A 26231-nucleotide genomic window follows, 5' to 3' on the forward strand; every position below is an offset into this window, starting at 1 on the left:
CAGACAGACAGACAGACAGACAGACAGACAGACAGACAGACAGACAGACAGACAGACAGACAGACAGACAGACAGACAGACAGACAGACAGACAGACAGACAGATAGAGACAGACAGACAGACAGATAGAGACAGACAGACAGACAGATAGAGACGGAGGGACAGACAGATAGACAGACAGACAGTAACCAGTTGTGATTATGTTAGGCTATGGGTAGTTAGTAGTTTAGTAACCAGTTGTGATTATGTTAGGCTATGGGTAGTTAGTAGTTTAGTAACCAGTTGTGATTATGTTAGGCTATGGGTAGTTAGTAGTTTAGTAACCAGTTGTGATTATGTTAGGCTACGGGTAGTTAGTAGTTTAGTAACCAGTTGTGATTATGTTAGGCTACGGGTAGTTAGTAGTTTAGTAACCAGTTGTGATTATGTTAGGCTACGGGTAGTTAGTAGTTTCATAACCAGTTGTGATTATGTAAGGCTACGGGTAGTTAGTAGTTTCATAACCAGTTGTGATTATGTTAGGCTATGGGTAGTTAGTAGTTTAGTAACCAGTTGTGATTATGTTAGGCTACGGGTAGTTAATAGTTTAGTAACCAGTTGTGATTATGTTAGGCTACGGGTAGTTAGTAGTTTAGTAACCAGTTGTGATTATGTTAGGCTACGGGTAGTTAGTAGTTTAGTAACCAGTTGTGATTATGTAAGGCTACGGGTAGTTAGTAGTTTAGTAACCAGTTGTGATTATGTTAGGGTACGGGTAGTTAGTAGTTTCATAACCAGTTGTGATTATGTAAGGCTACGGGTAGTTAGTAGTTTCATAACCAGTTGTGATTATGTTAGGCTACGGGTAGATAGTAGTTTAGTAACCAGTTGTGATTATGTTAGGCTACGGGTAGTTAATAGTTTAGTAACCAGTTGTGATTATGTTAGGCTACGGGTAGTTAGTAGTTTAGTAACCAGTTGTGATTATGTTAGGCTACGGGTAGTTAGTAGTTTCATAACCAGTTGTGATTATGTTAGGCTATGGGTAGTTAGTAGTTTCATAACCAGTTGTGATTATGTTAGGCTATGGGTAGTTAGTAGTTTCATAACCAGTTGTGATTATGTTAGGCTACGGGTAGTTAGTAGTTTAGTAACCAGTTGTGATTATGTAAGGCTACGGGTAGTTTAGTAACCAGTTGTGATTATGTTAGGCTATGGGTAGTTAGTAGTTTAGTAACCAGTTGTGAGATGGAGGGATGGAGGGATGGAGAGATGGAGAGATGAGAGATGGAGGGATGGAGGGAGAGATGGAGGGATAGAGAGATGGAGGGATGGAGGGAGGAGAGATGGAGGGATGGAGGGATGGAGGGATGGAGAGATGGAGGGATGGAGGGATGGAGGGATGGAGGGATGGAGGGATGGGGGGATGGGGGATGGAGGGATGGAGGGATGGAGAGATGGAGAGATGGAGGGATGGAGGGATGGAAGGATGGAGGGAATAAGTGATGGAGGGATGGAGGGATGGAGGGATGGAGAGATGGAGAGATGGAAGGATGGAAGGATGGAGGGAATAAGTGATGGAGGGATGGAAGGATGGAGTGATGGAGGGAAGGAGGGATGAGAGATGGAGGGATGGAGGGATGGAAGGATGAAGGATGGAGGGAATAAGTGATGGAGGGATGGAGCGATGGAGGGATGGAGGGAAGGAGAGATGGAGGGATGGAGGGATGGAGGGGATGGAGAGATGGAGAGATGGAGGGATGGAGAGATGGAGGGATGGAGAGATGGAGGGATGGAAGGATGGAAGGATGGAGGGAATAAGTGATGGAGGGATGGAGGGATGGAGAGATGGAGAGATGGAAGGATGGAGGGAATAAGTGATGGAGGGATGGAGGGATGGAAGGATGGAGGGATGGAGTGATGGAGGGAAGGAGGGATGGAAGGATGGAGGGAATAAGTGATGGAGGGATGGAGGGATGGAGTGATGGAGGGAAGGAGGGATGAGAGATGGAGGGATGGAGGGATGGAGAGATGGAGGGATGGAAGGATGGAGGGAATAAGTGATGGAAGGATGAATGAATGAGGTATAGCACCTATGGTTTACAGCCTGCAGTACTGGTCTGGGTGTGTGTGTGTGTGTGTGTGTGTGTGATGAACCCTAAGGCTACAGGTTGTTTTCAGTCAGTCTGTCTTTACCAGCTGTTGCCTACGACTCCCTAGAAGACACTGACTAGAACACACACACACACACACACACACACACACACACACACACACAAAATCAATCAAATTTATTTTTATATAGCCCTTCGTACATCAGCTGATATCTCAAAGTGCTGTACAGAAACCCAGCCTAAAACCCCAAACAGCAAGCAATGCATGTGAAAGAAGCACGGTGGCTAGGAAAAACTCCCTAGGAAAAACTCCCTAGAAAGGCCAAAAACCTAGGAAGAAACCTAGAGAGGAACCAGGCTATGAGGGGTGGCCAGTCCTCTTCTGGCTGTGCCGGGTGGATATTATAACAGAACATGGTCAAGATGTTAAAATGTTCATAAATGACCAGCATGGTCAAATAATAATAATCATAGTAGTTGTCGAGGGTGCAACAAGCACGTCCGGTGAACAGGTCAGGGTTCCATAGCCGCAGGCAGAACAGTTGAAACTGGAGCAGCAGCACGGCCAGGTGGACTGGGGACAGCAAGGAGTCATCATACCAGGTAGTCCTGAGGCATGGTCCTAGAGCTCAGGTCCTCCAAGAGAGAGAAAGAAAGAGAGAAAGAGAGAATTAGAGAGAGCATATTTAAATTCACACAGGACACCGGATAAGACAAGAGAAATACTCCAGATGTAACAGACTGACCCTAGCCCCCGACACATAAACTACTGCAGCATAAATACTGGAGGCTGAGACAGGAGGGATCAGAAGACACTGGGGCCCCATCCGATGATACCCCCGGACAGGGCCAAACAGGCAGGATATAACCCCACCCACTTTGCCAAAGCACAGCCCCCACACCACTAGAGGGATGTCTCCAACCACCAACTTACCGTCCTAAGACAAGGCCGAGTATAGCCCACAACGATCTCCGCCATGGCACAACCCAAGGGGGGGCGCCAACCCAGACAGGAAGACCACGTCAGTGACTCAACCCACTCAAGTGACGCACCCCTCCCATGGACGGCATGGAAGAACACCAGTAAGCCAGTGACTCAGCCCCTGTAAAAGGGTTAGAGGCAGAGAATCCCAGTGGAAAGAGGGGAACCGGCAAGGCAGAGACAGCAAGGGCGGTTCGTTGCTCCAGCCTTTCCGTTCACCTTCACACTCCTGGGCCAGACTATGCTTAATCATAGGACCTACTGAAGAGATAAGTCTTCAGTAAAGACTTAAAGGTTGAGACTGAGTCTGCGTCTCTCACATTGGTAGGCAGACCATTCCATAAAAATGGAGCTCTATAGGAGAAAGCCCTACCTCCAGCCGTTTGCTTAGAAATTCTAGGGACAATTAGGAGGCCTGCGTCTTGTGACCGTAGCGTACGTGTAGGTATGTACGGCAGGACCAAATTGGAAAGATAGGTAGGAGCAAGCCCATGTAATGTAGGTTAGCAGTAAAACCTTGAAATCAGCCCTTGCCTTAACAGAAAGCCAGTGTAGGGAGGCTAGCACTGGAGTAATATGATCAAATTCTTTGGTTCTAGTCAGGATTCTAGCAGCCGTATTTAGCACTAACTGAAGTTTGTTTAGTGCTTTATCCGGGTAGCCGGAAAGTAGAGCATTGCAGTAGTCCAGCCTAGAAGTAACAAAAGCATGGATTAATTTTTCTGCGTCATTTTTGGACAGAAAGTTTCAGATTTTTGCAATGTTACGTAGATGGAAAAAAGCTGTCCTTGAAACAGTCTTGATATGTTCTTCAAAAGAGAGATCAGGGTCCAGAGTAACGCCGAGGTCCTTCACAGTTTTATTTGAGACGACTGTACAACCATCCAGATTAATTGTCAGATTTAACAGAAGATCTCTTTGTTTCTTGGGACCTAGAACAAGCATCTCTGTTTTGTCCGAGTTTAAAAGTAGAAAGTTTGCAGCCATCCACTTCTTTATGTCTGAAACACAGGCTTCTAGCGAGTGCAATTTTGGGGCTTCACCATGTTTCATTGAAATGTAAAGCTGTGTGTCGTCCGCATAGCAGTGAAATTTAACATTATGTTTTCGAATGACATCCCCAAGAGGTAAAATATATAGTGAAAACAATAGTGGTCCTAAAACGGAACCTTGAGGAACACCGAAATTTACAATTGATTTGTCAGAGGACAAACCATCCAAAGAGACAAACTGATATCTTTCAAACAGATAAGATCTAAACCAGGCCAGAACTTGTCCGTGTAGACCAATTTGGGTTTCCAATCTCTCCAAAAGAATGTGGTGATCGATGGTATCAAAAGCGGCACTAAGATCTAGGAGCACGATTAATTTCATCATTGTGTCAAGAGATATAGTACTAAAGCACTTTAGTATCTCCCTTGATCCTAGGTCCTGGCAGAGTTGTGCAGACTCAGGACAACGGAGCTTTGGAGGAATACGCAGATTTAAAGAGGAGTCTATAATTTGCTTTCTAATGATCATGATCTTTTCCTCAAAGAAGTTCATAAATTTATTACTGCTGAAGTGAAAGCCATCCTCCATTTGCGAAGGCTGCTTTTTAGTTAGCTTTGCGACAGTATCAAAAAGAAATTTCGGATTGTTCTTATTTTCCTCAATTAAGTTGGAAAAATAGGATGATCGAGCAGCAGTGAGGGCTCTTCGATACTGCACGGTACTGTCTTTCCAAGCTAGTCGGAAGACTTCCAGTTTGGTGTGGCGCCATTTCCGTTCCAATTTTCTGGAAGCTTGCTTCAGAGCTCGTGTATTTTCTGTATACCAGGGAGCTAGTTTCTTATGACAGATGTTTTTAATTTTTAGGGGTGCAACTGCATCTAGGGTATTGCGCAAGGTTAAATTGAGTTCCTCGGTTAGGTGGTTAACTGATTTTTGTCCTCTGACGTCCTTGGGTAGGCAGAGGGAGTCTGGAAGGGCATCAAGGAATCTTTGGGTTGTCTGAGAATTTATAGCACGACTTTTAATGCTCCTTGGTTGGGGTCTGAGCAGATTATTTGTTGCGATTGCAAATGCAATAAAATGGTGGTCCGATAATCCAGGATTTTGAGGAAAAATATTAAGATCGACAACATTTATTCCATGGGACAAAACTAGGTCCAGAGTATGACTGTGGCAGTGAGTAGGTCCAGAGACATGTTGGACAAAACCCACTGAGTCGATGATGGCTCCGAAAGCCTTTTGGAGTGGGTCTGTGGACTTTTCCATGTGAATGTTAAAGTCACCAAAAATTAGAATATTATCTGCTATGACTACAAGATCCGATAGGAATTCAGGGAACTCGGTGAGGAACACTGTATACGGCCCAGGAGGCCTGTAAACAGTAGCTATAAAAAGTGAGTGAGTAGGCTGCATAGATTTCATGACTAGAAGCTCAAAAGACGAAAACGTCATTGTTTATTTTTTTTTGTAAATTGAAATTTGCTATCGTAAATGTTAGCAACACCTCCGCCTTTGCCGGATGCACGGGGGGGTATGGTCACTAGTGTAACCAGGGGGTGAGGCCTCATTTAACACAGTAAATTCATCAGGCTTAACGGGGAGAACGGGTTGAAAGTTTCTGCCGGCTGAATGAGCGACACAGGTTGAGCATTCCTACAGCGTTTCCCTCCAGAAGCCATGAGAAAGTTGTCCGGCTGCGGGGACCGTGCGAATGGGGTTTATACTAACGTTACTATCTGTACTTACTGGTGGCACAGACGCTGTTTCATCCTTTCCTACACTGAAATTACCCTCGCCTAACGTTCGCGTCTGAAGCTGGGCTTGCAGCAGGGCTATCCTCGCCGTAAGGCTGATCGTTCTCCTGTATATTATGAGAACAGCGACTGCAATCAGAAGGCATCATGTTAATGTTACTACTTAGCTTCGGCTGGTGGAGGTCCTGACGAACCACGTCCAGATAAAGCGTCCGGGGTGAAAAAGTTGAATGAGGGGAGAAAACACACACACACACACTACACACACACACTACACACACTACACACACTACACACACACACAACACACTACACACACTACACACACAACACACACACACACTACACACACACCACACTACACACACACCACACTACACACTACACACACACACACACACACACCAGACGTGAGTCTAACCTCATGTTGTCTCGTTGCAGATCACAGCCAGGAGCTGCTCTGACGACGCCGTCTCTCCCCCGCTGTGTCCTTGGTTGTGATTGGTGGAGAGAGAGTTCATTCGGGCTGACCTTTCTGACCTTCTATCACCATGGTGACATGACAGTCCTCAGTGTTCCCCGCCACGTCCGTGTTACAATTCCTGCATAGAGACGTACACACACACAAACACACACACACACACACACACACACACACACACACACACACCCATCCACACACCCTTCAGGAAGTGATGTCGTTAGCGGTGCACGTCCGTCGCCACCTGCGGCGATTCCTCCTCCTCCTCGCCTCCGGCTCTCTGCTAGGCTCCGCCTACTTCCTATTCTCTCACTCCGCCCCCACCCTACAGCTTAACCAATCAAGAGAGCACGCTGCTGTGGCCTGTTCCCTGCCCTTTCCGACTCCCTACAGATCCCCCAACACACACACCGACACACACCCTGATAAACACCCCAACACACACCCTGATAAACACCCCAACACACACCCTGATAAACACACCAACACACACCGTGATAAACACCCCAACACACACACCGACACACACCCTGATAAACACACCAACACACACACCAACACACACACCGACACACACCCTGATAAACACCCCAACACACACCCTGATAAACACACCAACACACACACCGACACACACCCTGATAAACACCCCAACACACACCCTGATAAACACCCCAACACACACACCGACACACACCCCAACACACACCCTTCTAAACACCCCAACACACACACCGACACACACCCCAACACACACCCTTCTAAACACCCCAACACACACCCTGATAAACACCCCAACACACACCCTGATAAACACCCCGACACACACACCGACACACACCCTGATAAACACCCCAACACACACCCCAACACACACCCTGATAAACACCCCGACACACACACCGACACACACCCTGATAAACACCCCAACACACACCCCAACACACACCCCAACACACACCCTTCTAAACACCCCGACACACACCCCAACACACACCCCAACACACACACCAACACACACCCTGATAAACACCCCAACACACACACCAACACACACCCTGATAAACACCGCAACACACACCCCGACGCCCACCCCTCCACCCAGTAGACCCCGACGCCCACCCCTCCCCTCAGTAGACCCCGACGCCCACCCCTCCCCTCAGTAGACCCCGACGCCCACCCCTCCCCTCAGTAGACCCCGACGCCCACCCCTCCCCTCAGTAGACCCCGACGCCCACCCCTCCACCCAGTAGACCCCGACGCCCACCCCTCCCCTCAGTAGACCCCGACGCCCACCCCTCCCCTCAGTAGACCCCGACGCCCACCCCTCCCCTCAGTAGACCCCGACGCTCACCCCCTCCACCCAGTAGACCCCGACGCCCACCCCTCCCCTCAGTAGACCCCGACGCCCACCCCTCCCCTCAGTAGACCCCGACGCCCACCCCTCCCCTCAGTAGACCCCGACGCCCACCCCTCCCCTCAGTAGACCCCGACGCCCACCCCTCCCCTCAGTAGACCCGGTAGTATTGGTTCTAGTAGAATCACAGTACAGCCAGTTAGGACAGGACATCGTCACCATCCTGGAGTCAGCCAGGTACCCCTTCACCACAGAGATCACCCCGGGGAAGGGGGACCTGCCTCTCCTCACTGACAAGGTTAATATTATTATTATTATTATTATTATTATTATTATTATTATTATTATTAGGTTAATATTGTTATTATTATTAATATTATTATTATTATTATTATTATTATTATTAGATTATTATTATTATTATTATTATTATTATTATTATTATTATTAGATTATTATTATTATTATTAGATTATTATTATTATTATTATTATTATTATTATTATTATTATTATTATTATTATTATTATTTTTATTATTTTTATTAGGTTAATATTATTATTATTATTATTATTATTATTATTATTAGATTATTATTATTATTATTATTATGTTAATATTGTTATTATTATTATTATTATTGTTATTATTATTATTATTATTATTATTATTATTATTATTATTATTATTATTATTATTATTATTATTATTAGGTTAATATTGTTATTATTATTATTATTGTTATTATTATTATTATTATTATTATTATTATTAGGTTAATATTGTTATTATTATTATTATTATTATTATTATTATTATTGTTGTTATGGGGAAGGGAGACCTGTCTCCCCTCCCTGACAAGGTTAATATTATTATTATTATTGTTGTTGTTGTTGTTGTTATTATTGTTGTTGTTATGGTGACCCTGTTCCTGGAGATCTACTAAGGTCTCAGTCTGAGGATTCTCGTAACCAATAGGAACGAAGCAGGAAATCAGAGTCGACTGATTGGAAGAAAATATTCCCAAACGTTGCCGTGGTTACGTGACAACAGGTAACGAGCTGTTTTACGTTGTTCTGTTTTTTTTTCCCCAAAGGGGCGTGGTCGCTACATCCTGGTCATCTACGAGAGCCTGTTGAAGTACGCCCACACTGACTCCTGGAACAGACAGCTGTTACACCAGGTACAGACACACTGACTCCTGGTACAGACAGCTGTTACACCAGGGACAGACACACTGACTCCTGGAACAGACAGCTGGTACACCAGGTACAGACACACTGACTCCTGGTACAGACAGCTGGTACACCAGGTACAGACACACTGACTCCTGGTACAGACAGCTGGTACACCAGGTACAGACACACTGACTCCTGGAACAGACAGCTGGTACACCAGGTACAGACACACTGACTCCTGGTACAGACAGCTGGTACAGACACACTGACTCCTGGTACAGACAGCTGGTACACCAGGTACAGACACACTGACTCCTGGTACAGACAGCTGGTACAGACACACTGACTCCTGGAACAGACAGCTGGTACACCAGGTACAGACACACTGACTCCTGGTACAGACAGCTGGTACAGACACACTGACTCCTGGTACAGACAGCTGGTACACCAGGTACAGACACACTGACTCCTGGTACAGACAGCTGGTACAGACACACTGACTCCTGGAACAGACAGCTGGTACACCAGGTACAGACACACTCTCTCCTGGTACAGACAGCTGGTACACCAGGGACAGACACACTGACTCCTGGACAGACAGCTGGTACAGACACACTGACTCCTGGTACAGACAGCTGGTACAGACACACTGACTCCTGGTACAGACAGCTGGTACACCAGGTACAGACACACTGACTCCTGGTACAGACAGCTGGTACACCAGGTACAGACACACTGACTCCTGGAACAGACAGCTGGTACACCAGGTACAGACACACTGACTCCTGGTACAGACAGCTGGTACACCAGGTACAGACACACTGACTCCTGGAACAGACAGCTGGTACACCAGGTACAGACACACTGTCTCCTGGTACAGACAGCTGGTACACCAGGTACAGACACACTGACTCCTGGACCAGACAGCTGTTACACCAGGTACAGACACACTGACTCCTAGAACAGACAGCTGGTACAGACACACTGACTCCTGGTACAGACAGCTGGTACAGACACACTGACTCCTGGTACAGACAGCTGGTACACCAGGTACAGACACACTGACTCCTAGAACAGACAACTACTTGTCAATTTCACGGAATCGGAGTGACGCTGAGACTCACTTTGTCACTTTAAAAGGTTAAAACCATTGTTTTGCAAAGTTGAAACAAAACGTACCTTTTTATACGCAGAAGTCTACTTTTAACAATTAGCCAATGAACATTTGACAAAAATACATTTAGTTGAGGAACAGCGCAGATGTAAAATGTGGTAACAGAATGACAGTAAAATGTGGTAACAGAATGACAGTAAAATCCGGTACCAGAACGACAGTAAAATCCGGTACCAGAACGACAGTAAAATCCGGTACCAGAACGACAGTAAAATCCGGTACCAGAACGACAGTAAAATCCGGTACCAGAACGACAGTAAAATCCGGTACCAGAACGACAGTAAAATCCGGTACCAGAACGACAGTAAAATCCGGTACCAGAACGACAGTAAAATCCGGTACCAGAACGACAGTAAAATCCGGTAACATAACGACAGTAAAATCCGGTAACATAACGACAGTAAAATCCGGTAACAGAACGACAGTAAAATCCGGTAACATAACGACAGTAAAATCTGGTAACATAACGACAGTAAAATCTGGTAACAGAACGACAGTAAAATCTGGTAACATAACGACAGTAAAATCTGGTACCAGAACGACAGTAAAATCTGGTACCAGAACGACAGTAAAATCTGGTACCAGAACGACAGTAAAATCTGGTACCATAACGACAGTAAAATCTGGTACCATAACGACAGTAAAATCTGGTACCATAACGACAGTAAAATCTGGTACCAGAACGACAGTAAAATCTGGTACCAGAACGACAGTAAAATCTGGTACCAGAACGACAGTAAAATCTGGTAACATAACGACAGTAAAATCTGGTAACATAACGACAGTAAAATCTGGTACCAGAACGACAGTAAAATCTGGTAACATAACGACAGTAAAATCTGGTAACAGAACGACAGTAAAATCTGGTAACATAACGACAGTAAAATCTGGTAACAGAATGACAGTATAATCTGGTAACAGAACGACAGTAAAATCTGGTAACAGAACGACAGTAAAATCTGGTAACAGAACGACAGTAAAATCTCCGCCACGTTTTGCCGAAAAAAACTTCAATATCCGCTCCGAATGAAGATAAAAATCACAACTGGGTGTCGTCTATGACCTGTGTTTATCAATTAGTAATTGATTAAGCAACATTGTAATTAGTTAAAACTTTAATTCGGTAGGTCTACCTTCAGTTGTTACTTCTGTCAACTTTCATCTTCCTCCCTCATGAGGAAGAGAAATGTAATTATAAATAATCTTAAAGAGGGTTTACGGGTAACAGAGTAACTGTAACGGGCGTCGTAAGGATTGGACCAAGGTGCAGCGGGAACGTTTATACTCATCTTCTTTATTACATTTAAAAGAAGGAAAAACAAACCGAATCGCGTAAACAACGAACGACACTAAACAGGAAGCAACTACCCACAAACCCCCGCAGGAAAAAAAACACCCCTCTTAAATAGGACCTTCAATTAGAGGCAACGAGGAGCAGCTGCTTCCAATTGAAGGTCCAACCCCCCCATTAACTAAACATAGAAGGAGAAAACTAGACTGAACATAGAAAATAAACTAACCTAGAACATAGATCAAAAACCCCGGAACACTCTAAACAAACACCCCTCTCTTACATAATAACATAACCCAACAAACCCCGAACCACATAAAACAAACACCCCTCTCTTACATAATAACATAACCCAACAAACCCCAAACCACATAAAACAAACGCCCCCCTGTCACGTCCTGACCAAACTACAATACCCAATAACCCCTTTACAGGTCAGGACGTGACAATAACAGGACACTAGGCAATATTTGATACTTTTAGAAGGAAAATATTTCCATAAAAATGAAATATAAATGTTGATATTAGTTGGCAGGGGACCTTTACTTCAACATTATTGTGTTTTGATGGATTTCTAAGAGCTTTTTAATACTTTTTTTTCCCTGCTAGATGTTTTCTGAGACCCGTTTTTCCATCTGTTTGACCAGAAATCAAAGCCTTATTCCTTATTTTTTTAGGATGGAAAATGGTTGACAAACATATCTATGCCTTCATTTCCTCATAATCTAAACTCTTATCTTTCATTTGACTCCAAAGTATATTTGCTCTTTTAATAAACTTCACACGTCGGTCCTTTTTTTTTTTTACAGCGACACGGCTCACTTCTCTTCTGACAGGCCTAATTTACACTTGACCACGAGGTCGCCTCGAAGAAAAAGGTTTAATACCGAACGTCCACACATCTCTGCGTCTATGCGGGACACTGTTTCAAGGGGAAAAAGGAAGTGGAAGGTGGAAGTGACTTAGTAAGAACGTCAAGGTGAACTAGTACATTCCAGAATGTTATGGCGAAGCTCATTTTTGTACGGATTTACTTTTTTTGTTGTGTATTGACACTCGCTTCCGTTTGCCGTCCGTTACCGTCTCAAACTGTTAGCTAACGTTAGCCATGAACATTCACTAACATCGGACACAAAATACACATTGAAATGTATCGTCTGGTTGTCAGCTATCATTCGCTAACGTTCGTCTGGTTGTCAGCTAACGTTCGCTAACGTTCGTCTGGTTGTCAGCTGACGTTCGCTAACGTTCGTCTGGTTGTCAGCTAATGTTAGCCATGAACATTCACTAACATCGGACACAAAATACACAATGAAATGTATCGTCTTGTTGTCAGCTAACGTTCGCTAACGTTTGTCTGGTTGTCAGCTAACGTTCGTCTGGTTGTCAGCTAACGTTCGCTAACATTCGTCTGGTTGTCAGCTAACGTTCGCTAATGTTCGTCTGGTTGTCAGCTAACGTTCGCTAACGTTCATCTGGTTGTCAGCTAACGTTCGCTAACATTCGTCTGGTTGTCAGCTAACGTTTGTCTGGTTGTCAGCTAACGTTCGCTAACGTTCGCAAACGTTTGTCTGGTTGTCAGCTAACGTTCGCTAACATTCGTCTGGTTGTCAGCTAACATTCGCTAACGTTCGTCTGGTTGTCAGCTAACGTTCGCTAACGTTCGCAAACGTTCGTCTGGTTGTCAGCTAACGTTCGCTAACGTTCGTCTGGTTGTCAGCTAACGTTCGCTAACATTCGTCAGGTTCTCAGCTAACGTTCGCTAACGTTCGTCTGGTTGTCAGCTGACGCTTGCCAAATTTTGTCCCTTGTTGTCCCCCAGTACTGTCTCCGTTACCGAGTCGGCATCATCACCTTCCATAGAGCCAATCAGAACTCTCCGCCCCTGCTGAATCTCCAGGGTCTACCCCTGCTGCTACGGACAAATCAGGCGCTCCGAGACGCCTCTGTGATGTCACGTTCGCCCCTCCTCCACCTGACGCGGGCCGGTACGGACCGTGGACCTCTCCCTGGCGACGACTGGACCACGTTCACCTCCAACCACTCCTCCTACCAGGCTGTTGTCCAGGCGCGGCCCAGGGAGGGAGGCCCCGGAGTGGGCAGCGGAGATAATCCAGTCCCTGGTTTCAGTCGGGGCCTACAGGATACGGTGGTGCTGGATGTGGGGCTGTTTGACGGGGTTCAGAGGGTCGTCTTCGGACACGGCCTGGGCTACTGGCTACACAGGCTCCTATTGGTGGACGCTATCACTTACCTCACGGACAGGAAGTTGTCGTTGGGGTTGGAGCGTCACATCCTGGTGGATATAGACGACATTTTTGTCGGGAAGGAAGGAACACGCATGAACACCAAGGATGTTAAGGTAGGAGGAAACGGGGGGGCTTCCATGAACACCAAGGATGTTAAGGTAGGAGGAAACGGGGGCTTCCATGAACACCAAGGATGTTAAGGTAGGAGGAAACGGGGTGGGGCTCCATGAACACCACGGGTGTTAAGGTAGGAGGAAACGGGGGGCTTCCATGAACACCAAGGATGTTAGGTAGGAGGAAACGGGGTGGGCCTCCATGAACACCAAGGATGTTAAGGTGGGAGGAAACGGGGTGGGGCTCCATGAACACCAAGGATGTTAAGGTAGGAGGAAACGGGGGGCTTCCATGAACACCAAGGATGTTAAGGTAGGAGGAAACGGGGTGGGGCTCCATGAACACCACGGGTGTTAAGGTAGGAGGAAACGGGGGGGCTTCCATGAACACCAAGGATGTTAAGGTAGGAGGAAACGGGGTGGGGCTCCATGAACACCAAGGATGTTAGGTAGGAGGAAACGGGGGGGCTTCCATGAACACCAAGGATGTTAAGGTAGGAGGAACGGGGGGCTTCCATGAACACCAAGGATGTTACGGAAGGAGGAAACGGGGTGTGTGTGTGTGTGTGTGTGTGTGTGTGTGTGTGTGTGTGTGTGACAGGGGAGAGTTGTGTTGCTCTGCAGTAATGTGTCTGAGATTAGACCAGGGCCTTCTGCTTGGCTCACTGCAGTAACGCTGACACACAGCCGACACTCTGGGGAGAAAGGAGTGTGTGTGTGTGTGTGTGTGTGTGTGTGTGTGTGTGTTTGCTTAGCTCTGCAGATTAGAATGTCACTACCTGTCAGTGTTTGACATCTTTCCTATAATGCATCAGAAAGATGACCTGAACATCTAGGACCTTGGGAGAGGGGGACACATACAGAGAGAGAGGAGGGGGAAACAGACACAGAGAGAGAGAGAGAGAGGAGGAGAGGGAGGAGGGGACAGACAGAGAGAGAGAAGGAGGTGAGGGAGAGGGGGACAGACACAGAGAGAGAGAGAGATAGAAGGAGGTGAGGGAGAGGGGGACAGACACAGCGAGAGAAGGAGGTGAGGGAGAGGGGAACAGACACAGAGAGAAGGAGGAGAGGGAGAGGGGACAGACACAGAGAGAGAAGGAGGTGAGGGAGAGGGGGACACATACAGAGAGAGAGGAGGAGGTGAGGGAGAGGGGGACAGACACAGAGAGAGAAGGAGGTGAGGGAGAACAGACAGAGAGAGAGATTATACTAGCCTGCCCAACACCTCAGAGAGAGAGAGATTATACTAGCCTGCCCAACACCTCAGAGAGAGAGATTATACTAGCCTGCCCAACACCTCAGAGAGAGAGAGAGAGATTATACTAGCCTGCCCAACACCTCAGAGAGAGAGAGAGAGATTATACTAGCTGCCCAACACCTCAGAGAGAGAGAGAGAGATTATACTAGCCTGCCCAACACCTCAGAGAGAGATTATACTAGCCTGCCCAACACCTCAGAGAGAGAGAGAGAGATTATACTAGCCTGCCCAACACCTCAGACAGAGAGAGATTATACTAGCCTGCCCAACACCTCAGACAGAGAGAAGGAGAGAGAGATTATACTAGCCTGCCCAACACATCAGACAGAGAGAAGGAGAGAGAGATTATACTAGCCTGCCCAACACATCAGACAGAGAGAGATTATACTAGCCTGCCCAACACCTCAGACAGAGAGAGATTATACTAGCCTGCCCAACACCTCAGAGAGAGAGAGAGAGAGAGATTATACTAGCCTGCCCAACACCTCAGAGAGAGAGAGAGAGATTATACTAGCCTGCCCAACACCTCAGACAGAGAGAGAGAGATTATACTAGCCTGCCCAACACCTCAGAGAGAGAGAGATTATACTAGCCTGCCAAACACCTCAGAGAGAGAGAGATTATACTAGCCTGCCAAACACCTCAGAGAGAGAGAGATTATACTAGCCTGCCCAACACCTCAGAGAGAGAGAGAGAGATTATACTAGCCTGCCCAACACCTCAGAGAGAGAGAGAGATTATACTAGCCTGCCCAACACCTCAGAGAGAGAGAGAGATTATACTAGCCTGCCCAACAACTCAGACAGAGAGAGATTATACTAGCCTGACCAACACCTCAGAGAGAGAGAGAGATTATACTAGCCTGCCCAACACCTCAGAGAGAGAGAGAGATTATACTAGCCTCCCCAACACCTCAGAGAGAGAGAGAGAGAGATTATACTAGCCTGCCCAACACCTCAGAGAGAGAGAGATTATACTAGCCTGCCCAACACCTCAGACAGAGAGAGAGAGATTATACTAGCCTGCCCAACACCTCAGAGAGAGAGAGAGAGATTATACTAGCCTGCCCAACACCTCAGAGAGAGAGAGAGATTATACAAGCCTGCCCAACACCTCAGAGAGAGAGATTATACTAGCCTGCCCAACACCTCAAGAGAGAGAGAGAGATTATACTAGCCTGCCCAACACCTCAGAGAGAGAGAGAGAGATTATACTAGCCTGCCCAACACCTCAAACAGAGAGAGATTATACTAGCCTGCCCAACACCTCAGAGAGAGAGATTATACTAGCCTGCCCAACACCTCAGAGAGAGAGAGAGATGATACTAGCCTGCCCAACACCTCAGAGAGAGAGAGAGATTATACTAGCCTGCCCAACACCTCAGAGACAGAGAGAGAGAGATTATACTAGCCTGCCCAACACCTCAGAGAGAGAGAGAGATTATACTAGCCTGCCCAACACCTCAGAGAGAGAGAGAGATTATACTAGCCTGCCCAACACCTCAGAGAGAGAGATTATACTAGCCTGACCAACACCTCAGATAGAGAGAGATTATACTAGCCTGCCCAACACCTCAGAGAGAGAGAGATTATACTAGCCTGCCCAACACCTCAGACAGAGAGAGAGATTATACTAGCCTGTCCAACACCTCAGACAGAGAGAGAGAGATTATACTAAACTGCCCAATACCTCAGAGAGAGAGAGAGAGAGAGAATACTAGCCTGCCCAACACCTCAGACAGAGAGAGAGAGAGAATATACTAGCCTGCCCAACACCTCAGAGAGAGAGAGAGATTATACTAGCCTGCCCAACACCTCAGAGAGAGAGAGAGAGAGAGAGATTATACTAGCCTGCCCAACACCTCAGACAGAGAGAGAGAGATTATACTAGCCTGCCCAACACCTCAGAGAGAGAGAGAATTATACTAGCCTGCCCAACACCTCAGAGAGAGAGAGAGATTATACTAGCCTGCCCAACACCTCAGAGAGAGAGAGAGAGAGATTATACTAGCCTGCCCAACACCTCAGAGAGAGAGAGAGAGATTATACTAGCCTGCCCAACACCTCAGAGAGAGAGAGAGAGAGATTATACTAGCCTGCCCAACACCTCAGACAGAGAGAAGGAGAGAGAGATTATACTAGCCTGCCCAACACATCAGACAGAGAGAGATTATACTAGCCTGCCCAACACCTCAGACAGAGAGAGATTATACTAGCCTGCCCAACACCTCAGAGAGAGAGAGAGATTATACTAGCATGCCCAACACCTCAGAGAGAGAGAGAGAGAGATTATACCAGCCTGCCCAACACCTCAGAGAGAGAGAGAGATTATACTAGCCTGCCCAACACCTCAGACAAGAGAGAGAGAGATTATACTAGCCTGCCCAACACCTCAGAGAGAGAGAGAGATTATACTAGCCTGCCCAACACCTCAGAGAGAGAGAGATTATACTCGCCTGCCCAACACCTCAGAGAGAGAGATTATACTAGCCTGCCCAACACCTCAGAGAGAGAGAGAGATTATACTAGCCTGCCCAACACCTCAGAGAGAGAGAGAGAGATTATACTAGCCTGCCCAACACCTCAGAGACGAGAGAGAGAGATTATACTAGCCTGCCCAACACCTCAGAGAGAGAGAGATTATACTAGCCTGCCCAACACCTCAGAGAGAGAAGGAGGTGCGGGAGAGGGGGACAGACAGAGAGAGAGAGAGAGAGAGAGAGAGAGAGAGAGATTATACTAGCCTGCCCAACACCTCAAACAGAGAGAGAGAGATTATACTAGCCTGCCCAACACCTCAGAGAGAGAGAGAATTATACTAGCCTGCCCAACACCTCAGAGAGAGAGAGAGATTATAATAGCCTGCCCAACACCTCAGAGAGAGAGAGAGAGATTATACTAGCCTGCCCATCACCTCAGAGAGAGAAGGAGGTGCGGGAGAGGGGGACAGACACAGAGAGAGAGAGAGAGAGAGAGAGAGAGAGAGAGATTATACTAGCCTGCCCAACACCTCAGAGAGAGAGAGAGAGATTATACTAGCCTGCCCAACACCTCAGAGAGAGAGAGAGAGATTATACTAGCCTGCCCAACACCTCAGAGAGAGAGAGATTATACTAGCCTGCCCAACACCTCAGAGAGAGAGAGAGAGAGATTATACTAGCCTGCCCAACACCTCAGAGAGAGAGAGATTATACTAGCCTGCCCAACACCTCAGAGAGAGAGAGAGAGATTATACTAGCCTGCCCAACACCTCAGAGAGAGAGAGAGAGAGATTATACTAGCCTGCCCAACACCTCAGACAGAGAGAGAGAGAGATTATACTAGCCTGCCCAACACCTCAGAGAGAGAGAGAGATTATACTAGCCTGCCCAACACCTCAGAGAGAGAGAGAGAGATTATACTAGCCTGCCCAACACCTCAGAGAGAGAGAGATTATACTAGCCTGCCCAACACCTCAGACAGAGAGAAGGAGAGAGAGATTATACTAGCCTGCCCAACACATCAGACAGAGAGAGATTATACTAGCCTGCCCAACACCTCAGACAGAGAGAGATTATACTAGCCTGCCCAACACCTCAGAGAGAGAGAGAGAGATTATACTAGCCTGCCCAACACCTCAGAGAGAGAGAGAGATTATACTAGCCTGCCCAACACCTCAGACAGAGAGAGAGAGATTATACTAGCCTGCCCAACACCTCAGAGAGAGAGAGAGATTATACTAGCCTGCCAAACACCTCAGAGAGAGAGAGATTATACTAGCCTGCCAAACACCTCAGAGAGAGAGAGATTATACTAGCCTGCCCAACACCTCAGAGAGAGAGAGAGATTATACTAGCCTGCCCAACACCTCAGAGAGAGAGAGAGATTATACTAGCCTGCCCAACACCTCAGAGAGAGAGAGAGAGATTATACTAGCCTGCCCAACACCTCAGACAGAGAGAGATTATACTAGCCTGACCAACACCTCAGAGAGAGAGAGAGATTATACTAGCCTGCCCAACACCTCAGAGAGAGAGAGAGATTATACTAGCCTCCCCAACACCTCAGAGAGAGAGAGAGAGATTATACTAGCCTGCCCAACACCTCAGAGAGAGAGAGAGAGAGATTATACTAGCCTGCCCAACACCTCAGACAGAGAGAGAGAGATTATACTAGCCTGCCCAACACCTCAGAGAGAGAGAGAGAGATTATACTAGCCTGCCCAACACCTCAGAGAGAGAGAGAGATTATACTAGCCTGCCCAACACCTCAGAGAGAGAGATTATACTTGCCTGCCCAACACCTCAGAGAGAGAGAGAGAGAGATTATACTAGCCTGCCCAACACAGAGAGAGAGAGAGAGATTATACTAGCCTGCCCAAAACCTCAGACAGAGAGAGATTATACTAGCCTGCCCAACACCTCAGAGAGAGAGAGATAATACTAGCCTGCCCAACACCTCAGAGTGAGAGATTATACTAGCCTGCCCAACACCTCAGAGAGAGAGAGAGATGATACTAGCCTGCCCAACACCTCAGAGAGAGAGAGAGAGATTATACTAGCCTGCCCAACACCTCAGAGACAGAGAGAGAGAGATTATACTAGCCTGCCCAACACCTCAGAGAGAGAGAGAGATTATACTAGCCTGCCCAACACCTCAGAGAGAGAGAGATTATACTAGCCTGCCCAACACCTCAGAGAGAGAGATTATACTAGCCTGACCAACACCTCAGATAGAGAGAGATTATACTAGCCTGCCCAACACCTCAGAGAGAGAGAGATTATACTAGCCTGCCCAACACCTCAGAGAGAGAGAGAGAGAGAGAGAGATTATACTAACCTGCCAAACACCTCAGAGAGAGAGATTATACTAGCCTGCCCAACACCTCAGACAGAGACAGAGATTATACTAGCCTGTCCAACACCTCAGACAGAGAGAGAGAGATTATACTAGCATGCCCAACACCTCAGAGAGAGAGAGATTATACTAGCCTGCCCAACACCTCAGAGAGAGAGAGAGATTATACTAGCCTGCCCAACACCTCAGAGAGAGAGAGAGATTATACTAGCCTGCCCAACACCTCAGAGAGAGAGATTATACTAGCCTGCCCAACACCTCAGAGAGAGAGAGAGATTATACTAGCCTGCCCAACACCTCAGAGAGAGAGAGATTATACTAGCCTGCCCAACACCTCAGAGAGAGAGAGAGAGATTATACTAGCCTGCCCAACACCTCAGAGAGAGAGAGAGAGATTATACTAGCCTGCCCAACACCTCAGAGAGAGAGAGAGAGATTATACTAGCCTGCCCAACACCTCAGACAGAGAGAGATTATACTAGCCTGCCCAACACCTCAGAGAGAGAGAGAGAGAGATTATACTAGCCTGCCCAACACCTCAGAGAGAGAGAGAGAGAGATTATACTAGCCTGCCCAACACCTCAGAGAGAGAGAGAGAGATTATACTAGCCTGCCCAACACCTCAGAGAGAGAGAGAGAGAGAGATTATACTAGCCTGCCCAACACCTCAGACAGAGAGAGAGAGAGATTATACTAGCCTGCCCAACACCTCAGAGAGAGAGAGAGATTATACTAGCCTGCCCAACACCTCAGAGAGAGAGAGAGAGATTATACTAGCCTGCCCAACACCTCAGAGAGAGAGAGAGATTATACTAGCCTGCCCAACACCTCAGACAGAGAGAAGGAGAGAGAGATTATACTAGCCTGCCCAACACATCAGACAGAGAGAGATTATACTAGCCTGCCCAACAACTCAGACAGAGAGAGATTATACTAGCCTGCCCAACACCTCAGAGAGAGAGAGAGAGAGATTATACTAGCCTGCCCAACACCTCAGAGAGAGAGAGAGAGAGATTATACTAGCCTGCCCAACACCTCAGACAGAGAGAGAGAGATTATACTAGCCTGCCCAACACCTCAGAGAGAGAGAGATTATACTAGCCTGCCAAACACCTCAGAGAGAGAGAGATTATACTAGCCTGCCAAACACCTCAGAGAGAGAGAGATTATACTAGCCTGCCCAACACCTCAGAGAGAGAGAGAGATTATACTAGCCTGCCCAACACCTCAGAGAGAGAGAGAGAGATTATACTAGCCTGCCCAACACCTCAGAGAGAGAGAGAGAGATTATACTAGCCTGCCCAACACCTCAGACAGAGAGAGATTATACTAGCCTGCCCAACACCTCAAGAGAGAGAGAGATTATACTAGCCTGCCCAACACCTCAGAGAGAGAGAGAGATTATACTAGCCTGCCCAACACCTCAGAGAGAGAGATTATACTAGCCTGCCCAACACCTCAGAGAGAGAGAGAGAGATTATACTAGCCTGCCCAACACCTCAGACAGAGAGAGATTATACTAGCCTGCCCAACACCTCAGAGAGAGAGAGATTATACTAGCCTGCCCAACACCTCAGAGAGAGAGATTATACTAGCCTGCCCAACACCTCAGAGAGAGAGAGAGATGATACTAGCCTGCCCAACACCTCGAGAGAGAGAGAGAGATTATACTAGCCTGCCCAACACCTCAGAGACAGAGAGAGAGAGATTATACTAGCCTGCCCAACACCTCAGAGAGAGAGAGAGATTATACTAGCCTGCCCAACACCTCAGAGAGAGAGATTATACTAGCCTGACCAACACCTCAGATAGAGAGAGATTATACTAGCCTGCCCAACACCTCAGAGAGAGAGAGATTATACTAGCCTGCCCAACACCTCAGAGAGAGAGAGAGAGATTATACTAACCTGCCAAACACCTCAGAGAGAGAGAGAGAGATTATACTAGCCTGCCCAACACCTCAGACAGAGAGAGAGATTATACTAGCCTGTCCAACACCTCAGACAGAGAGAGAGAGATTATACTAAACTGCCCAATACCTCGAGAGAGAGAGAGAGAGAGAATACTAGCCTGCCCAACACCTCAGACAGAGAGAGAGAGAGAGAATATACTAGCCTGCCCAACACCTCAGAGAGAGAGAGAGAGATTATACTAGCCTGCCCAACACCTCAGAGAGAGAGAGAGAGAGAGATTATACTAGCCTGCCCAACACCTCAGACAGAGAGAGAGAGATTATACTAGCCTGCCCAACACCTCAGAGAGAGAGAGAATTATACTAGCCTGCCCAACACCTCAGAGAGATAGAGAGATTATACTAGCCTGCCCAACACCTCAGAGAGAGAGAGAGATTATACTAGCCTGCCCAACACCTCAGAGAGAGAGAGAGATTATACTAGCCTGCCCAACACCTCAGACAGAGAGAAGGAGAGAGAGATTATACTAGCCTGCCCAACACATCAGACAGAGAGAGATTATACTAGCCTGCCCAACACCTCAGAGAGAGAGATTATACTAGCATGCCCAACACCTCAGAGAGAGAGAGAGAGATTATACTAGCCTGCCCAACACCTCAGACAGAGAGAGAGAGAGATTATACTAGCCTGCCCAACACCTCAGAGAGAGAGAGAGATTATACTAGCCTGCCCAACACCTCAGAGAGAGAGAGATTATACTAGCCTGCCCAACACCTCAGAGAGAGAGATTATACTAGCCTGCCCAACACCTCAGAGAGAGAGAGAGATTATACTAGCCTGCCCAACACCTCAGAGAGAGAGAGAGAGATTATACTAGCCTGCCCAACACCTCAGAGACAGAGAGAGAGAGATTATACTAGCCTGCCCAACACCTCAGAGAGAGAGAGATTATACTAGCCTGCCCAACACCTCAGAGAGAGAAGGAGGTGCGGAGAGGGGGACAGACAGAGAGAGAGAGAGAGAGAGAGAGAGAGAGAGAGAGAGAGAGAGAGAGAGAGAGAGAGAGAGAGAGAGATTATACTAGCCTGCCCAACACCTCAAACAGAGAGAGAGAGATTATACTAGCCTGCCCAACACCTCAGAGAGAGAGAGAGAATTATACTAGCCTGCCCAACACCTCAGAGAGAGAGAGATATTATAATAGCCTGCCCAACACCTCAGAGAGAGAGAGAGATTATACTAGCCTGCCCAACACCTCAGAGAGAGAAGGAGGTGCGGGAGAGGGGGACAGACAGAGAGAGAGAGAGAGAGAGAGAGAGAGAGAGAGAGAGAGAGAGATTATACTAGCCTGCCCAACACCTCAGAGAGAGAGAGAGAGATTATACTAGCCTGCCCAACACCTCAGAGAGAGAGAGAGATTATACTAGCCTGCCCAACACCTCAGAGAGAGAGAGATTATACTAGCCTGCCCAACACCTCAGAGAGAGAGAGAGATTATACTAGCCTGCCCAACACCTCAGAGAGAGAGAGAGAGAGAGATTATACTAGCCTGCCCAACACCTCAGAGAGAGAGAGAGATTATACTAGCCTGCCCAACACCTCAGAGAGAGAGAGAGAGATTATACTAGCCTGCCCAACACCTCAGAGAGAGAGAGAGAGATTATACTAGCCTGCCCAACACCTTAGAGAGAGAGAGAGAGATTATACTAGCCTGCCCAACACCTCAGAGAGAGAGAGAAATTATACTAGCCTGCCCAACACCTCAGAGAGAGAGAGAGAGAGATTATACTAGCCTGCCCAACACCTCAGAGAGAGAGAGAGAGATTATACTAGCCTGCCCAACACCTCAGACAGAGAGAGAGAGAGATTATACTAGCCTGTCCAACACCTCAGAGAGAGAGAGAGAGATTATACTAGCCTGCCCAACACCTCAGAGAGAGAGAGAGAGATTATACTAGCCTGCCCAACACCTCAGAGAGAGAGAGAGAGATTATACTAGCCTGCCCAACACCTCAGAGAGAGAGAGAGATTATACTAGCCTGCCCAACACCTCAGAGAGAGAGAGATTATGCTAGCCTGCCCAACACCTCAGAGAGAGATTATACTAGCCTGCCCAACACCTCAGAGAGAGATTATACTAGCCTGCACAACACCTTCGAGAGAGAGAGAGAGATTATACTAGCCTGCCCAACACCTCAGAGAGAGAGAGAGAGATTATACTAGCCTGCCCAACACCTCAAGAGAGAGAGAGAGATTATACTAGCCTGCCCAACACCTCAGAGAGAGAGAGAGAGATTATACTAGCCTGCCCAACACCTCAGAGAGAGAGAGAGAGAAATTATACTAGCCTGCCCATCACCTCAGAGAGAGAGAGAGAGAGATTATACTAGCCTGCCCAACACCTCAGAGAGAGAGAGAGAGATTATACTAGCCTGCCCAACACCTCAGACGAGAGAGAGAGAGATTATACTAGCCTGCCCAACACCTCAGAGAGAGAGAGAGATTATACTAGCCTGCCCAACACCTCAGAGAGAGAGAGAGAGATTATACTAGCCTGCCCAACACCTCAGAGAGAGAGAGAGAGATTATACTAGCCTGCCCAACACCTCAGAGAGAGAGAGAGAGATTATACTAGCCTGCCCAACACCTCAGAGAGAGAGAGAGATTATACTAGCCTGCCCAACACCTCAGAGAGAGATTATACTAGCCTGCCCAACACCTCAGAGAGAGATTATACTAGCCTGCCCAACACCTTCAGAGAGAGAGAGAGATTATACTAGCCTGCCCAACACCTCAGAGAGAGAGAGAGAGACTATACTAGCCTGCCCAACACCTCAGACAGAGAGAGAGATTATACTAGCCTGCCCAACACCTCAGACAGAGAGAGAGATTATACTAGCCTGTCCAACACCTCAGACAGAGAGAGAGAGATTATACTAGCCTGCCCAACACCTCAGAGAGAGAGAGAGAGATTATACTAGCCTGCCCAACACCTCAGAGAGAGAGAGAGATTATACTAGCCTGCCCAACACCTCAGAGAGAGAGAGAGAGAGAGAGATTATACTAGCCTGTCCAACACCTCAGAGAGAGAGAGAGAGATTATACTAGCCTGCCCAACACCTCAGACAGAGAGGGATTATACTAGCCTGCCCAACACCTCAGAGAGAGAGAGAAAGATTATACTAGCCTGCCCAACACCTCAGAGAGAGAGAGAGAGATTATACTAGCCTGCCCAACACCTCAGAGAGAGAGAGAGAGATTATACTAGCATGCCCAACACCTCAGAGTGAGAGAGAGAGATTATACTAACCTGCCCAACACCTCAGAGAGAGAGAGATTATATTAGCCTGCCCAACACCTCAGAGAGAGAGAGAGAGATTATACTAGCCTGCCCAACACCTCAGAGAGAGAGAGAGAGAGAGAGAGAGAGAGAAGTTAGAGAGAGATGGGGACAGAAAAGTAGGAAGATGGGGAAAGGGGGAATGTCTGAAAAAGGTAGAGATGAAAGAGGTACAGAAAGAGAGAGAGAAATGGGGACAGATGGAGAGTGAAGGACAGACAGACTTTGAGAGAAAGTGACAGAGAGACGGAGAAAGAGATACAGAAAGAGAGAGATTGAGAGAGAGACGGGGATAGATTGAGAGAGAGACAGAGAAAGAGAGATAAAGAGAGAGAACGATACAGTCATTCATTCCTGCTGTTTCAGCCATCCTTTCAAGTTAAAGCAGTTGTCTTCAGAGAATTTGACATTTTCACAGAGAGATTGAGAGAGGGGGAGGAGAAATAGTTGGGTAGAGGGAAATGGAAGGAGAGGGGGAGGAGAATGAGAGAGAGGGCAACGATGGAGGGAAGGGGGTGGAGAGGTAGATGTAGATAAGGGGGTGAGGAGAGGGGGGAAAGGGAGATGGAGTAAGAGAGTAGAGAGAGGGGGAGAGAGAGAAGAGAAGAGAGGGAAGAGGAGGGAAGGGAAAAGAGAGAAGAGACAAAGGGAAGGAGAGAGGAAAATTACTAACTGCCTGAAATATTTTTTTTATTTTAAATGTAACCTTTATTTAACTATGCATATTATTGATATAATTTTAAAGGAAACACTCTGAAGTTTATGGAAATGTGAAATGAATGTAATAGAATAAAACACATTTAGAACACACAGAAGATTTAGAACACACCGAAGATTTAGAACACACAGAACATTTAGAACACACAGAACGTTTAGAACACTCAGAACGTTTAGAACACTCAGAACGTTTAGAACACTCAGAACGTTTAGAACACTCAGAACGTTTAGAATACTCAGAACGTTTAGAACACTCAGAACATTTAGAACACTCAGAATATTTAGAATAGATCATAGAACAAATGGAACACAACTCCCTCTCTCTTTCTCCAGGCCCTCCTGGACACTCAGAACCAGCTGAGATCTCAAATCACCAACTTCACCTTTAATCTGGGCTTCTCTGGGAAGTTCTACCATACAGGTACTGTACAATGTTACAATGTTCTATCATCTTAGGGACAGGTATTGTACAGCCAGAACCAGTCAGAACCAGTCAGAACCAG

The 26231-nt window shown here is 46.9% G+C and overlaps 1 pseudogene; it reads left to right on the forward strand.

Moving 5' to 3' along the window:
* Positions 1 to 7766: 7766 nt before the first annotated feature.
* LOC106591479 (bifunctional heparan sulfate N-deacetylase/N-sulfotransferase 4-like) overlaps positions 7767 to 26231 on the forward strand; it is a 28540-nt pseudogene continuing 10075 nt past the window's right edge.

Source organism: Salmo salar, unplaced genomic scaffold (genome assembly GCF_905237065.1).
Source record: "Salmo salar unplaced genomic scaffold, Ssal_v3.1, whole genome shotgun sequence".
NCBI classification, from domain to species: Eukaryota; Metazoa; Chordata; class Actinopteri; order Salmoniformes; family Salmonidae; genus Salmo; species Salmo salar.